The sequence below is a fragment of the Pipistrellus kuhlii genome, unplaced genomic scaffold (genome assembly GCF_014108245.1).
Source record: "Pipistrellus kuhlii isolate mPipKuh1 unplaced genomic scaffold, mPipKuh1.p scaffold_m20_p_9, whole genome shotgun sequence".
NCBI lineage: Eukaryota > Metazoa > Chordata > Mammalia > Chiroptera > Vespertilionidae > Pipistrellus > Pipistrellus kuhlii.
The window spans coordinates 46,307,784-46,326,569 of record NW_023425595.1 but is presented as its reverse complement, the minus strand read 5'-3'; positions in this window follow the sequence as shown (position 1 = coordinate 46,326,569).

Genomic DNA, 18,786 nt, shown 5'->3' with positions numbered 1-18,786 from the left:
AGAAATAACAAATGACAGTTGAGAGCATTCCAGAGGCAGGTGAGATACAATGGTGACAATTGTTAAAAACAAGTGCTTATCCTAATGTGATGTTTATCCACTGTCCTCATTTTATAGTGACAATTTGTAAAGTTCTACCGTTTACTCATGGAGTTGAATACCTGAAGAGACCTTTCATGGGGATTCTGTGCTACTGAAAACAGTGATACCATATAAACCCTTGAGAATATGCATTACTAGAATTAAGGATACATAGTCATTGATAGATATTATTTTCTCCTTTCTTTTTATCTCTTCACAAGAAAAGTTAATCAGATTTTCTCATGGAATAAAATAGAGACAAATCCAATTGAGCTAAGCAGGCAATGCACAAAAATGTAGGTATTTTTTACCCTGATATTCCCTAGTTAGACGTGTGTTGTTTCTTAGTTAATTGGAAGCACAGGGCCAGCCCACATGATGCCAAATTACAGAGCAATGTAATCCTGTTTCCACAAGAGCTTTTGGCTGTAACTTCTAAGAATTCACATCGGAAAATTAGTAATTCACTCTAGCTGGGTACGATTGTCATATAATTTTTCTGCCATCGTATTATTTTGGATTTGACAGCGAGAGAAAGGATTAGAGAGGGTTCCAGAATGTACATTTTGGTAAGGATATTTTGAATGTCTCTAAATTTTGTGATAAGTAGATGAAGAGTTTAAGAACTTAAAAGCCTTGATACGAATATATAAGTAGCTGTAGCTATTATGGGCATGGAAAAGGAGCAGTTTTCCACTGAAAGGGGACAAGCGAACTTTCCATTTTTCTGAAGACTCTGCATTTCACAAAGCCTTCAGGCCACACTAATGACACCTCCACAATACAGCTTCCCCACCCCCGAGGTAACACCACGACTGTTTCTCCCAAGAACAAAGGGAAAATTGACCGTATCTTTTCCAAGGCAATTGACAATCAGGCTATAGTTATCTTTTATTTCTTGTCATTTTTAAAATAGCCGAAACCAAAGGAACAGCCTGACCAGTTACCCTGCCTGCACAATTGCAAGACAACAATTACCACAGGACTGGGGCTGTCTCTGCCTCCCTCAACTCCGTTCAGCAAAGGCACCATCTTCTAAGGGAAACAACACTTAGACAACTGCAGTCATTAGTAGACAAATGCAATTCTCAGGAACTGGAACCACTTTGCTGTCAGCTTCCTGGCTCAGCATGTTCCCAGGCTTATGATTATCGCACAGCTGCAAATTTTAAAGGATGCCGCTCATTAGTTAATGCTCAGCTAGGGTACCCAAGGCTGGAGGCTGGGTGAATGTTTCCGTTACTGCCAGGGCAGTCTGTCCAAATAAAATAATAAGAAGAAAGTGTATATGTCCTTGACTATTGCCTTCTCTCAGATTTTTGAAAGGTTCTCTTTAGCCGCTTGTTAGCCTTGGTATCTTTAATGATTCAACCTTACACCTAAAAAGACTGGGGGAACAGGTTCAGTCTTTTATAAAAACTTTTGTGAGAAAATGAGTGTCTCCATGCTTGTCATTGTGATTCTAAAGAGGACTACATTAATAGGGGACATGTGTAATACTTTCAACAATAAAGATTTTAAAAATAAATAAATAAAAATAGAGCACTACATAGAATTCAGGAGACTAGCATTGTACTTCTAAAGCCATAGCAACTCATTTTATTCCTCTGGCTTTCACTTTCACTTTCTCCATCTCTAAAATGAGGTACTTAGGTTAGATGGTATCCGCGATTCCCTTCAACTTCAAGTTTCTGTGGTTTTTATAGATTTGTTCATTTACTTCAAGCTAATGGTAGCTTGGAATGAAAAACACCATCACATTAATCAACATCATTTTATAAACTATTTCACACACACAGGGGCACACACCCTATTTAAGGACAATGAGAACTAAATTATCGAAAATCTACTAAAATGTCACCACTGTTTTTACATGATCTTATTTGAGTCTCATAAAAAATTTTAGAAGTTGGTTTAATGTGCCAATATGTCCAGTAAAGAGACACAGTTTGGCAGATTTAAAAATTTAGATAATTTATTCTACTAGTAAATAGTAAAGTTTGAGAACTATAAAGCCATGCTTATTTCACATATTTAGGGTGCCTTCTACTATACAACTGTTTACCTCTTTCACCGGTAAAAAGTCATATTTTTTTTAAAGATTACTCCTCAATAACTTATTGAATGACCTCTGTATGCCCAGCTCTATTCTTGACACTAAAAATATAGAACCTGTCAATAAAGAGAATAATTAAAGGATGGGGCTTTGTTTTTAACCTGACAAACTGCAAACATGTAGTTAGCAGGGAGACCAATTAGTAGTAATGGTGATAATGATCTAGGTGAGGGATGATATTGGCTTGCATTAGACTTATAATGGTGGCATAGAGAAAGGAAGAAGCAATAAGATTCTAAGTATTTAAAGTTAGAATCCACAGGACTTATGTTCTAGTGCAGTGCAAATGGAAGAGATATATAATAAAAAAATATATAAGTTAATATCTATCCACCATGTACTAGATAGTGATAAATGACAAGGAAAAAAATAAGACAGGAAGGAGATTTGAGAATATTGAATTGTTGATGAGGGTGAGGAGGAGGTTTAAGCTTATTTGAATGGAGTGACAAGAAAAGTTTTCATTATGAAGATGATACCTGACAAAAGAACAAACAAAGATGAGGGAATAAGATGTGCAGATAACTTGAGGAGCAGCATTATAAGCAGAGGGAACAGAGAAAAGATCCTGATGAGTAAGCGTCCCTGAAGTGTGTAAGGAACAACCAATGAAGACTGGGTGACTGGAATGTGGGAAAGAGACATAAAGTAAAGAGGAAATGAGGTAATGGTGGTAAAGGACATTATATGGGATCTTGTAGACCATTGATAATTCCCTACCTTTAATTTTGAGGCATAGAACCATTGGAGGGTTCTGAGGTAGGAATTTAATTGCCCGGTGGCTATGTTAAGAGTAGACTATAAAGGAGAAATGGAAGGAGCAGGGAGAACAATTAGGGGTAATATTATAGTAATAATGATCTAGGTGAGCGATGATATTGGCTTTCATTAGACTTATAATGGTGACATAGACATATTATAGTAAGAAGCAATAAGATTCTAAGTATTTAAAGTTAGAACCCACAGGACTTCCTGATGAATTGAATGGGTATAAGAATAAAGAGAATAATTAAAGGATGGGGCTTTGTTTTTAAACTGACAAACTGCAAATTTGTTGTTATCATTTATTGAGATGGAGAAGACTGTTAAAGAAGCAAATATGGAGGAAGCATTAGGAGATTTGAACACTGAATAGTTGGATATTTAAAATTAGATTTTAAATTTGCCTTGCCCATTAAATACCCACAGAGTAGTTTAATACATGAGACAGAGATACAAAATTTTAAATAATCAGCGTACATATGACAGTTAAGGTTTTTGAGAATGATGAAATTTCTATGGATGTAAGTATAAATTAAAACACACTCACACATACATTAGATTCCAAAAAATGGGTGTATTCCATTTAGGAAAAGAGAACTAGAGGAAGAACCATCAGAAAATTATTAGCAGTATCAGCTAAAGGCAGGTGGAAAACCAGGATCTGTAGTTTCTTAGAAGCCAACCGGAAGAAAGTCTTTTAAGCATGAGGGAGTGATTAATTCTGCCAAACACCAGTGATAGATCAATTAATATGGTTCTGGGAATTTGCTATTTGATTTAGCAATGTGAAGATCATTGGTAACTAGGATCTTGGAAGAGGAAAATAAAATTATTTTGTCCTGGCCAGTATTGCTGGATGGTTAGAGCATCAGTCCATGCACTATGGGTTGGGGGTTTGATTCCCAGTCAAGGCCAGGTTCCTGGGTGGCAGGTTCATTCCCCACCTAGGCAGAGTGTGTTGGGGAGGCATCCAATCAATGTACCTTTCTTACATGGATGTTTTTCTATCTCTTTTTCTCTCCCTCACTCATTTCCACTCTATCTAACAATTTGTCTGAAAATTTTTGCTCTAAAGGGAAAGAGAAAAATGAAGTGATAGCTGACATGGGGATATTATAAGGAAGATAAAGATGGCTAGTAATAGACATCATCTGAAAAAGTCTTTACTTTCTTAACATAGTAAAGAAACAATAGGATCAAGGTAGATAAATGTCATTAATTTGGTCTATTCATAAATAATTATTAAGTGCATTCTTTGTGTCAGGTACTTCTTTAAGGTACTGTGTATACAACAATGAACCTTCAGAAAACTCCTGTGTTTAAAAAAGCAAAAAGTTCTATGTAGACAATTAAAGTTATATGTAGACAATTATATAAAAGGAAGATTGACCAATGGCTAGTAGAGATTGTGTGTTCAAAAATGCAGTTTGGGCCGAAACTGGTTTGGATCAATGGTAGAGCGTTGGTCTGCAGACTGAAAGGTTCTGGCTTCTATTCCAGTCAAGGGCATGTACCTTGGTTGCTGGCACATCCCCAGTAGGGGGTGTGCAAGAGGCAGCTGGTCTATGTTTCTCTCTCATCGACATTTCTAGCTCTCTATCTCTCTCCCTTTCTCTCTGTAAGAAATCAATAAAATATATTTTTTTAAATGCAGTTTGGGAGATCCCCAAGATGGGTTTCAACTTTGATAATTCTCTAGAAGAACTCACAGAACTCAGAAAAGCCAATATACCTATGGGTACAGTTTATTACAGCATGAAGGCATGAAGTGAAACCAACAAAGGGAAGATTTGCATAGGGCAGGGCCCCGGAGAAAACAGGAGCAGGTTTACAGTTGACCTCTCCCAGTGGAGTCATGCAGACAGCAGTCACTTCTACCAGGAACAATGTGCATCTATATTTAGGGAGTGTCCTCACTCAAACCTTGGCTTCTAGGGTTTTATTTGGGGTTAGTCACATATATAAGCAGAGCTGACTGCCTGCATGGTTGACCTAAGTTACTCACTCTCCAGCCCCTACAGAAATCAAGCCGGTATCACTTGTCCTAAGGTCCTTATCATAAATAACATTGTTAAAATAAATTATTAGGTATTCTCCAAGATAGCAGTTAATGATAATCTTATGAAGCAGAATATCAAGGTTTTGGGATTCTCTCACAGGAGTAGGTCAAAGCCCAAACCTAAATATGAAATATTTTCTTTCATACTCAAATGTAGAATTTTGATATTTTTATATAAATATTCATATTTCCAATACTTATTGCAATCTTCTAAAGAATCTTGTGTTGTCATACTTAAGCAACTCTCTTAGCTTCCAGATGCTCAACTAGAATGTCTGAATATTTTAGCAGTTTAATCTGATTTTTCTTTTTATTCATTTGTCTAACCACACTGGTTGGTGGTTTACATTATTTGATTTCAAGAAGACTCTGGGCTGAATCAACTGTGTCCAAATTAGAAAACAAATTATCTTTAATTCCTGAGCAGCTTGAAATAATTTAACAATTTTCATTCAGAAGATGAAATACATTTATGACTGCTAAAAATGAGTATCATATCAGAAAATTTGAGACTAAAAATAATCTTTAACAGATATGAGAATATTGAATTTCAAACCTATTGTTTTCCATAATAGAAATAAATATCTCAATTTATAAAATAATAAGAGATTTGAAAAAATAAACAGCTATTATGGCCCAAAAATTAATTACCAAAATACACAAAACATACAACCATCAAGACATATTCTATAACTGTTGTTAAAATGTTTTAGAGAACTCCTAAAAATACTTCACCATAGCAATCCACAGATGTATTCTGAAGTTTTTGGATTTGCAATATTACTTTCATCAAGAAACACAAAACAAGCCGGGAGCGGTTTGGCTCAATGGATAGAGCATCGGCTTGGGGACTGAAGGGTCCCGGGTTCGATTCCAGTCAAGGGCATATACCTTGGTTGCGGGCATATCCCCAATAGGGGGTGTGCAAGAGGCAGCTGATCGATGACTCTCTCTCATCGATGTTTCTAACTCTCTATCTCTCTCCCTTCCTCTCTGTATAAAATCAATAAAATAAAAAAATATATATATTTAAAAAAAGAAACACAAAACAAAAATTACAAGTGGTGGTTCCATATTCATACACATGCCGTTTCAACCCTGAAACAGAACAACTATTTTAAGCTTTGTTTTCAAGCACATGCTCAGAAGTCAAATATGAAGGAAAGGGTAATATTTATGATTATTTTATCTGAAAAAAAATATGGTATCAAAGAAAAAATATGAGTTTATATGCTTTTGGATTCTATTAATTTAGGGGAAGGAATGAGTTAGAAGACAGAGATTGGGTTAGGGGTGCTTCATATGCTTCCTGGAACTCTGCTGTATTTTAAAGCGTTCTTTGGTAATGTAGCTTGCCCTTTATTTTCTAAGGGCCATCTTTCATCAGCTCTATAAGTAAGTCAGTGAAAGAAGAATAAAGACAAATTTATTATCCACTATTTGCTAATTATACTAAATATATGTCATCTGGTTTGTTTTCTAAAAGAAACTCATAGTGATATTATTATGCTCACTAAGAGCTAAAAAAAAAAAAAAAAAAAAAAAAAAAGGATTAGAGAAAATGGAAATGGATAACTAGCCTAAAGATATACTGTTAGTAAGGAACAGAAATGAAGCTTGAACCTAGATAATTCTCCAGAATACTGTGTGAAATGTAAGATGTTTCTGTCCAGGGTACAGATCTATAAGTACAGATTAGTAAGCAACATCTCTGAGTCCACAAAATAAACACAATATAAATGTGCATTAAAACCCAATCATTGAGCCAAAATAAATGCTTATTGGGTATTAGAGCTCTTTGGTGCCATGGTACAGAAATATATATATATATATATATACTTGAGAGATATATACTTAAGAAAAGATGCTTAAATCAGTGATTATAATCCACTTCAATTGTGGAACATAAAAAAAAAAAAAGCACTGTGTTCTTACTTGCAGGCTAAGGAGAATAAATATGAAAGCTAATGTGACAACTGTGTTTAAAACATGAATTCTTTAGGGAGGTAAACTATAAAAGGATAGTCCAGGCAAAAATGACAAGTATGAAGAAAGACACAGAAGCATGGCATATTGCAGTCTGGTTAAGGAAGGAGGAATTTGCTGATTGACCGTAGCATGAAACGTATAGGGATTTAAGAGAAGATAAGAGTGGGAACACAATATTAGGATCATAACGTCTATTTTTAAAAATCTGGAGTTTATTCTGTAGTCAAAGGATAAACTATTGAAAGGGAATTCTATGAATACATATTAGTGTATCATAGTTTTGAAAATGCTTGCTTTTCTGTCTTAAGGAGTGGAACATTTTGTTTGTAGAATAGTAAAATTTATTTAAAGAAATACCTTGTAGATCAACTTGAATGTGAAAGATATAAGAAGCTCTCTCTTTCTCCTGTCTCCTTCCCCTGGCGTATAGTTAGAAAAAGGCAATGAAACAAAATGTACATAAGCTGATTACATAATAAATTAACAGGAACGTGGGTGTTCAAGAAAAGAAATCAGAGAAGAAAAAGGGCTATGCAAAATCACAACTTGGCATAGAGGGAAAAAATCATCCTTAAAAAGATGGTGAGCATTGAGAATGTCTGAAGTATTCTTAAGAACAACAGCAGGATCTAACTTTAAGTCTTGTGGTACTTCACTGTACATATCCCCCTGTTACCTCAAACTTCGGTAAAAATTTACATATATGTTTTGTGTAAGTGTGCTTTGGAAAAAGCAATGAAAAAGGACTGTATCCCATAACACAGTGGCATATGTCAGGGAATGAAACAAATGTGGGAAGAAAAAATCTTGAATTCCAAATGAGTTTTATAGTGTATTATGTATGCAAAAGGTAGGAGGAATAGAAGCAACTATGAGAATGAAATTTCCACACAGTTTTGCAGAAATCATGTGGAGAGATGTTAGATTACCAGGAAACATGAAAATATGGTACATAATGTTTTCTCATGCCTGACCCATATTTCTCCTTTTATTAACATCTTAAATTAATATGGTATGCCCTGGTCAGTGTGACTCAGTTGGTTGGAACATCATCTTGTACACAGATAGGTCACAGGTTTGATTCCCAATAAGGACGTATAACTAGGTTGTGGGTTAGGTTCTGGTTGGGGCATGTATGATGTTTGAGGGTCTCTTCGGGCGATCTGAGCGATTCGGTTTCGAGGCGCGGATCTTTGGCTCTTCTCTTCTTATCTCTCTTGCTCGCTGCTTCTGAGTCCGTCTCGGATCCTCGCCGAGCGTCTCTTCTACTCCGCTCCTAGCCTCTCCTCTCCTCCCTCTCCTCTCCGTCTGCCTCTTCCTCCCTCCTTCTCCTACTCTCCCTCTTCTCTTCTCTTCTCTTCTCTTTCTCTTCCCCTCCCCTCCTCTCCCTTCCCCTCCCCTTCCCTCTCTTCTCCTTCCTCTTCCTCTCTCTCTCTCTCTCTCTCTCTCTCTCTCTCTCTCTCTCTCTCTCTCTCTCTCTCTCTCTCTCTCTCTCTCTCTCCAAAATCTCCATTGGGAAAGCCTCGTCATATCACAAGAGTTATTCTCTTCTTTCTCTGCCAAAGACACAATAGGATCTTTCTCAAATTTTTACCATAAGAACTTGGTGTAGATCCTAGAAGTATAGTCCTTTAAAGTGGAGGGGGCCCCTTTTAACTACACATTATCACACTACACTACATTCAACATCTAGCAATTTGGCAAAATTATCATTTAAGTTTTCTTCTAGTTTATAGCCCTAAGAACTTCTGCTACTGCAAGTAAAAAGACCTTGGCTATAATTTAATTCACTTGTTTCTCAGGATGTCAGGGTGGCAGTTTGTGCTGCCGATAAATTAACAGAGACCCTTGAGGATATAAAAAGGGATCAACTAGAAATTAAGCATTCACTGACTGAAATAAAAAATTTCTTTCATGCATCCAAGAAAAGTCATTGATTTTCACTTTATTTAGCTATTTCTTGTTTTAAAGATGGGAATTTTAAAGGTCCTTATATACGGGAGCTGAAACCAAAAGCTTGTCCCCTTGTGTTTAATTCATCATAACATGCCTGTCCTGCTTTTTCTTTCATTTGAATTTTTCAGATGGATAGCCTGAACTTTATCTAAGACTTTTGTACCTAAGTAACAATGTTGTGTTACCATTCTATGGAGTTATTTTGTGGTACAAAGGCATATGTAATAAGTAAATCAACAATAGTATCACAAGACCTCAGTTAGAATCCAAGCTCTGGCATTTGATGGAAAGGTTTTAGGCTTATTACATGGATAAAATGAGATATATGTTCAATTTTATTTAGAAGTTTTCTTAAAATTTTACATTACATATTTGTTATTAGTAAGGATAAAATGATTGTTTTAAAACTAAATACCTGATTTCTACAAGAGAGAATGCTAGGTAACTCAGAGAAATACTTTTGATCTGAAAGTTATACAAGGATACTTCTAAATTTTTACCAAGTAAGTTACTTCCTATTCACTTTGTACAAATGGAGATGGCGACATAACCACGAAATGACATAAATGGAGTCCATTGTAACCCAAGGACTGTCTGTACAGAGGTCTGACAGAGGGGAGGAGATAGAGCTTGGAATCACTGAAGGCCAAGGTGGCTAAAGCATCAAAAAGGAGAGAGCTGCAGAAATAGAGCATTCTAGGAATCAGAAGACCCTACATACACTTATTAAATCTTCAGTTGAGTGCTTGTCAATAAATGCATGTTCTAAATCAAAAATAGAAACACCCAAAAAGATTAGTGGAAGCAATCACTGGTGCTCACAGAAGACCAGAAAGACCTCATGTTTCTACTAGCCAGACTGAAAGTATTTTTAATTCATGATTATCGGGCAATTACCAAAGTGGTGCAAAATCAGTCCTAAAGAAAATGCTACTTTGGTTTTGCTTTAAAAATATATATGATCAAACTTGAAAGGGTAAACTGTTTTCATAAAACTTAACAGCAGTATATGCTATAAAAATATTTTAAATAATTTTTAATTCTAGTACTCAACTAGTAAAATTCACAATGTATCCTATATAATAAAGGGCTAATATGCAAATGATTGTCATGCCCTTATGCCCTAACTGCTCAGACACTTATCACTGGGGAGAGAAGAATGGGGACCAGCCAGGCACAGATGAGCTCATAATAGAGGTGTGGGGACCAGCCAGAATAGGGACCAGCCAGGCTTCCGTCCAGGAGAGGGACAAACTGCCTGCCCTATGATCCTAGGAACTAGCACCTGCAGCTGAGGCCCAGGTGACACCACCAGCCCATGGTCCCCTGTGGCTGAGGCTGGCCCAGGGAAGCCAGCCTGAGTCCTGGGTGCCAGCAGTTGGCCAGAGTGAGGGAAGCCCTGGTCCCAGGTGCCTGCAACCAGCTGGAGGAGAGAATCCTGCATCCCAAGTGTGGGGCGAGGCAGAGGCGGTTAGGGGCAATCAGGCCAGGAGGGGAGCAGTTAGAGATGATAAGGCTGGTAGGGGAGCAGATAGGGGCAATCAGGCAGGCAGGCAGGCAGGTGGGTGGTTTGGAGCCAGCAGTCCCAGATTGCAAGAGGCAGTTGGACATCCCGAGGGGTTCCATATTGGAGAAGGTGGAGGCTGGGCTGAGGGGATACCCCCCCATGCAAGAATTTTGTGCACCAGGCCTCTAGTTTGTATATAATAAAAAATAACTAGGCATACAAAAAAGCAGAAAAATATGATTCACAATGAGGAATAAATGTATGCAAAAGAAATAGACACAGAAATTATACAAATAAAACAAATCATAGAAAGGAACATTAAAACAGAAATCAACTATTCCATATATACCTGAAAATATCAATGAAAAAAAATGAACATAAGTTGTGACCTGGAGGATATTTTTAAAAATCAGCTCTTGAAATAAAAAAATATATGACTTCAGTAAAAACTACTTTTTATGGAAATAAAAGCAAAGTCAATACTCAGAAGAAAAGAATAATTAACTTGAAGACACAGTAATGGAAACTAACTTAATGTAAAGCAGAAGAAAGTCTAAAGAAATAAATATCAGTGAGCTTTGTGTCAACCTCAAGCAGTATAAAATTAGTGACGTTGAACCTAGAAACAGTGGGGAGGGCAGTAGATAGGAAAATATTTTTTCAAAATATTGATAAAACTGTAAGCCCATTAAAGAAAAATAAGCCCCAATAATAATAATAAAGAAAATAACACAAAATTCAGGCATTTCTTAAAGAGTTTAAGAAGAAAGACAACTTATACAAGGCAAAGAAAGATAAGAACAATAACTGACTTCTTTAAATATATTTATATTTCAGAGAGGAAGAGAGAGGGAAAGAGAAATAGAAACATCAATGATTAGAGGGAATCTTTGATTGACTGCCTCCTACTCACCCCCTATTGGGGATGGAGCTAGCAAACCTGGCATATGCTCAAATTCAGAATCGAACCATGACCTCCTGGTTCATAGGTCGATGGTCAACCACTGAGCCACACCAGCTGGGCTGATAGCAGACTTCTTTATGAAGACATTAAAGCCAGGAGTGTCACCTTTGAAGCTCTGGAAGAAAAACATTCAACCTAAGATTCCATATTCATGAAAAATATAATTCAAAAATAAAGGTAAAATAAAGACTTAAAAAACTCTCAGTTATTAAGGCTCCCAAGGTTTTCTTTTCATTAAAGTGGCTCTCAAAAGTGCTGTTTAGTGTTTCCCCTTGCTTTTCAAAAATATGCTTATTGACATATAATTCACATACCATAAACTCTATCCATTTAAAGTATGCAGGTAAGTGGTTCTTGCATATTTACCAAAGTATTCAAACATCATTGCAATATAAATGTAGAACAATATTTTGTTGTTAATCCTCATCTAAGGATACTTTTTCATTGATTTTTAATACATTTTTTAATTGATTTCAGAAAAAGGAAGAGGGAAAGATAGAAACATCAACAGTGAGAGAGAAGCATTAACCAGCTGTCTTCCACACCCCCACACCAATGATAGAGTCTGCAACCTGGGCATATGCCCTGGCTGGAAATCAAACCATGACCTCCTGGTTCATAGGTTGATGCTCAACCATTTAGCAACACCAGCTAGGCTCAACTGATTTTTTTAGAAAGAGAAGAAGGGAGGGGAAGAGACACACAAACATTGATCTGAGAGAGACACATCAATTGGCTGCCTCTCACATGTGCTCTGATTGGGGTGGGGTGGGGGGTGGGGGCCAGGGATTGAGGCTGCAACTAAGGTACATGCCCTTGACCAGAATTGAGCCCAGGACCCTTTAGTCTGTGGGACAATGCTCTATCCCTATCCACTGAGCCAAACCAACTAGGACTAGAGCATAGTTATTATTCCAAAAAGAAACCCATGATCAGTCACTCCCTAGCCCTCCCATCGCAGCCCTAGGCAACCACTAAGCTGATTTATTTTTCTATATCTTTGTCTACTGTGGAGACCTCATATAAACAGAATCATAAAACTCATGGTCATTTGTGACTGGATTCTTCATTTAGCATAATGTTTTCAAGGTTCATTCATGCTTTGACATACATTATTACTTCATTTCTTTTTATTGCAAAATAATATTTTAAGGATATAACACATTGTATGTATTCATTTATCAGTTGATGGACATTTGGTTAATTTCTACTTTGGGGCCAATATGAATAATGTGCTTTGAAATATGTGTATGATATTTTGGCAGACATATATTATCCTTTTTGTTAAGTATATATTCAAGAGTAGAATTAGTGGATTATATAGTAACTCAATTTTTAACATTTTGAAGAAATGCCAAAATATCTCCCAAGTGAATACACCATTTTACATCCTCATAAGTGATGTATAAAGATTCCAATTTCCTCATATCCTCGGTAACATTTGCTGTTTTTATATCTTTTTTATTATAGCCATGCCAGTTGGTCTCAATTGGCATCTCACTGTGGTTTATATTTGCATTTATCAGTTGACTCATAAGCCGAACATCTTTTCATGTCCCTTTATATCTTCTTTAACATTATATATATAATATGCTCATTTTTAATTGTGATATATGTTCTTTTTTATTGAGTTGTAAGCTTTATATATTCTAAATCCAGTTTCTTATCAGATATATATGATTTGCAAATATTGTTTTCTGTTTTGTGGGTTGTATAGCCACTTTCTTGATGGCATCTATTTTAGTACAAAATTTTTTAATTTGAATAGAATTCTAATTTATCTATTTTTGTCACTTGTGCTTTTGATGGTATATCTAACAAAGCATTAATTACCCAACCTAATATTATAGAGATCTTCTTTTTTGTTTTACTCTAATAATTTTACCAATTTAGCTCTTAAATTTAGGCCTATTACCCATTTTAATTCATTTTTGTATATGGGATAAAGATCATTCTTGCTCTCTTTCATCTTTTTCCATTTCTTCACTTTCAGTCTACCTGTGTTCTTAACTCTGAAGTGTGGCTCTTGCACACAGCATATTGTTGGATCTAGTTTTGTAATTCATTTAGCTGCTCTGTGTATTTTGATTGGAGAATTTAATCTGTTATATTTAAAGTGAATATTAGTAGGCAAGGATTTACTAGTGCCATCTTGCTATTGTTTTCCGACTTTTTATCATTCCTTTGTATTTTTGCTTCCTCACTTACTGTGTTCCTATGTGATATATTTTTTTGTAGTGGTGTGTTTCAATCCCTCTCTACCTTTTGTGTATCTACTATAGGTGTTCTGTGTGTGTGTGCGTGTATGATTAGCATGAGGCTTAGATAAATACCTTATATATATATAACATTCTATTTTAAGCTGTTAATGACACCTTCAATTGCATACAAAAACTCTACTCTTTTACTTCTCCTCTCCCACTCTATGATATGAATATCATAATTTATATGTGTTATATTGTATATCCATTAACAAATGATTGTATTTATAGTTATTTTTATATTACTCTCTTTTAACTTTTATAGCACAGATAAAAGTTATTTACATACCCCTATCAGAGTAATTCTAAATTTGATTATATATTTACCATCACCAGTGAGTTTTATATGTTTATAAATAACCAAATGTAACTGTAGCCTGGGCCACAAGGGACTGAGTAGAATCCAGGTCTGTAGCTATGACAGCATGTCAGCCACCTGTCCATGGGACCACCTTCTCAAAATGGCCTTCCTTGGCAATGGGCTTGAAGTTTCAGGATCTCCTGCCTGGATCCCAGCGTTTTCACAAAAGCATGTTTATCCATGAATGGCTACATATATTGTTGCTGAGGAGGGATAGAAGTGAGGGGCCTCTCGCCAACATCACATCTCCACAATCGCTTTGAACTAAAATAGTTAGAGTATCCTGTTAAGAAGCAGAGAATGTCAGGCTGGATTTTTTTTTTTTAAGCAAAATAACTCTTCTGTATATGCCTTTCAAGAAAGTCAGTTTAAATGCAAAGAACTAACTATGTCAAAATTAAAAGGGTAGAAAAGATATACCATGAAAATGCTAATCAAAATAAAGTAGGTCAAAGAATATCACCATGGATAAAAAGAGTCAGCTCATAATGATAAAGTACTCAATATATTAAGAGGAGATACTAATCCTGAATAGTTAAATACCTAAAAACAGATCTTTAAAATGCATAGGTCAAAAATGATAGGACTGTGCGAAAAAAATGAACATTGTGGGGCAACTGCACATGCAAATAATAATCACCACTGTGTACACTGTGTTCCAACACAAAAGAGAAAAACAGTTGCAGCAATAGCAGTGCTTTCCCATTTTCATATATATTCATTAAGATGTGCTTATTTGGCTCTCATAACAGCCCTATGAAGAACAGAGATTTAATATTATTATTTTATTTAAAAAGTACCCATGTTCAAAAGATCTAATTAGTTTCCACCCTAGTTCAGAAGCTATGGTTCACTCAGATAAACCATAGTCATAAGCAGTAAAATTTGAAATGGATTTTATTGGTTCATAGATGACATAAAGTATGGTTTAAAAGGAACTCAGACAGAATTTAGAACATAGAAATCCTTAGGTTATTCTTAAAACAATAAACAAAGCAGAATGTCCTTAGTAGAGAAGTATACAGATACAAATTTTAATCAAATAAACTGTCTCCTCAAAGTTATCCATCTTTTTACTATCACTTGCAGCAAGAGAGCCTTGGCCCATCTGAGAAATCATAAAATAAACTCACAAATATAAAATTTAATGAGAAATCAAATAACATAAACCAATCTCATAAAAAAGAAATGAGGAAATGAAATAAAAAACAGCCGAGATAAAGAAATCTGACTTTAATACTCTTGATGGTTTGCCAGTTCACAGCCTGCTATAAAAAATTACTATAATTAATGGGTCCAGTTATTGAAATATTTGGAGAATGGAAGGAGAAATTGTCACAGTTATTACTTTCGCTCAGATGATGATATTTGTGACAAGGATTATGTGGATATATCTGCACAATGCTGTAGGAATTAACCAGATTTCCAACTATTTGTGTAAATTTTAATACTAAAAGTCAAATGCAATGTAGTAATAATACAAATTCCGAATAAAATTATGTTTCATATGACATACCAAAGATACCTCTAGAACAGCAGTCAGATAATTTTGGTTTGCATCTCAACTTTTCCACTGATTAGCTCTAGTGGATCTCAGCAAGGTTATTTCACCTTTCTGGCCTTAATCTTTTTTCATCTAAATGAAGAGGCTCATACTAATAAATTAAACATGCCAAGAGTAAAAGACAGTGGGCACACTGTGATGAGTACACTAAAGAAATAAACTTCAAATAAATATAATTCACTACCAGTTTTAATTATACATGAGAGTGCTTCAAATTATCATGGTGATAAGTATTTATTAAGTGAAGATTTATTGAGAAATTATCATCATACTACCTGTGTTAGAATACTGGGTGACATTATCAGATATTGAGTAAAGGGAAGATATCAAAATATATGCAATTTATGGCACATTCATACAAAAATAAATAGTATTATTATTTATAGTAATGCTCTGATAATATGAGCACTAGAATTTTTTTAAAATTTCTGATTATAAAAGTAAAAATTATTGATTTTAAAAACTTGAAAAATATTTCTAAAATGAAAACCAAAATTATTTGAAATACTGAAAGATAGCCCCTATTGATGTTTCCAAAAATTATTTATAATATATATATATATATATATATATATATATATATATTAAGTAATACTGCCCAACAGGCGAAGCTCAATGGTTGAGCATCGACCTATGATCCAGGTGGCCATGGTTCTATTCCTGGTCAGGGCACATGCCTAGGTTTAGGGCTCAATCCCCAGTGTGAGGTATGCAGAAAGCAACCAATCAATATTTCTCTTTCATCATTAATGTTTCTATCTCTCGCTCCCTCTCTCTTCCTCTCTGAAACCAGTAATAATATATTTTTTTAAATAATAATAATAAAGTCAAATAATACTAAAAGACTCACAATGAATAGTAACCATCAGTCTCAAATAGACCTTCCTGTCACCCTGTTCTGATATTTTGAGACAATCATTTTTAATACTTAGCTTGTTTTTTTCTAACATTTATTTGGTTATCTAGATTTTTTAAAGGTTCATGGCATTTATTGATTTATCAATATATTATGTATTAATTTCATTTTTTATACCAGGATTTAATTATTTTTTACTTACCCTACTCTACCCCTTCCTTTTTCTTATTCATACACTGTTGTTTTGCTTTTCTATTGCTGCCATAAAAAAAATTATCACAGATTTAGTATCTTGAAATTTATTATTTCACTGTTCTATAGGTCAGAAGTCTGGTAGGTCAGCTGGTAGCTCTGCTCTGGGTACCTTCAGGTCAAAATCAAGATGTTAACCAGGCTCTTGAAGATAATCCATTTTTAGGCTCTTTCAGGTGGCTTACAAAATTCAATTTCGTGCTGCTGTAATCTGGGATCCTCATTTTTTTTTTTTCTTGGATGTCAATTGAAACTGTTCTTAACATTTAGATGTTTTTCCCCAGTTCTGGGAGATGGCTTCCTTTATATTATAACCAGAAAAACAAAGATGTAAACACCAAAAGGTAGGAGCTATTATAGGTTACCATAGTTACTCTGCCATACTCTACCGTCCTGCTCCATTGATCCACAACACTCTTACATGCAAAATACAATAACTCTCCCAATCTTTCAGTTTCACCCCCTTATATTATTTGCTCAAACTCCATGATTTCATCAGATAGATCATGTCCAGGTGAAAAATGAGGCTTCTGCCTGGCCAGTGTGGCTTAGTGCTTGAGTATCAACATATGAACCAGAAGGTCACAGTTCAATTCGAGGTCAGGGAACATCCTGGGTTGCAAGCCCGATCCCCAATGGAGGACATGCAGAAGGAAGCTGATTAATGATTCTTTCTCATTATTGAGGTTCTCTCTCTCCTTCTCTCCCTCTCTTTATTCTCTAAAATCAATAAAATGTATTAAAAAGAAAGAAAGAAAAGAAAATGAGGCTTCTGTGTATAAGCCATTATTTATAGCTCTTAAAGTACCATTATTTCCCACCTGTGGACCTGTAAAACTAAAGAAAAAAAAATATTTCTCAAACATACTCAACATACAATAGTGGGACAGACATGAGATAATAGCTACAGATTTCTGAATCAAATATGGAGAAAATAAAAGTTAAAAAAGTGTCACTGGTAAGTGGAAATAAATATTAGAAATAAAACTGGTTTTCACAGACATCCAGGCAAACTCCAGCCACAGTTTCTTTTTTCCCAGAAAACAATGCCTCTGTTTATTTTTTTAATTTTATTTTTCAATTACACTTTATATTCATTACTAGTAACCGTGCACACAAATCTGTGTGCCAGTAGCTTGATGCCACCCTCCAGTAGTTCTTCACCTGCTGCCAGGACCTCTTGTAGCTCCCCCCATCCCTTCTATATAGCTTGCTGCCCTGTCTTGTAGCTCTCTGTAGCCTGCTTGTAGCTTGCTGCCTCACCCTCCTGCTGATCTGTGATCTGGTCATTATAACATTTATAAGGATGAGTAATATTTAATTGTATATATGTACCACAAAGTTTTTTTTTTAATATATTTAATTGATTTTTTAAAGAGAGGAAGAGAGAGAGATAGAGAGTTAGAAACATCGATGAGAGAGAATCATTGATCAGTTGCCCCTTGCACACTCCCAACTGGGGATGTGCCCGCAACCAATGTACATGCCCTTGACCGGAATCGAACCTGGGACCTTTCAGTCCACAGGCCGATGCTCTATCCACTGAGCCAAACGGGTTTCGGCATCACAGAGTTTTTTTTAATCCACTCATCTATTAATGGTAACTTGGATTGCTTTAATATCTTTGCTGTTGCTGTTATCTATAGTTTCTTGATTAGATTTCAAAACCTGGGGATAATCCTGGCTTTAGTTTCTTTTCCTGGTTTCAGTTTGGTTTCTTGGTTGAGCCCTTTGAATCAGGCTTCCTTTTGCAATGAAAGATAGCATGTGTTTGCAGAGAACTTTTATCAGCCTCATCACATTTAGTAGAATTTGAGGACTCCAACAGTGTTTTCATTTTGCATCCTTCTGTCCCTTTCAGTCCGAAATGGCAATTTTTACTGAAGTAGATTTCTCAAATATGTTGTCTGTCTCCCATGGATTTCACTGCAGTTCACTGAAATAGACAAAAGCCACATCCATGGTTTCTTTTGTAACAACTCTATTTTGAATTCCTGCTGAGGTGGCTGAAGGTCAATGCCATTAAGCTTCCTAAAGACCCTTTTGTTTGAGAGGATC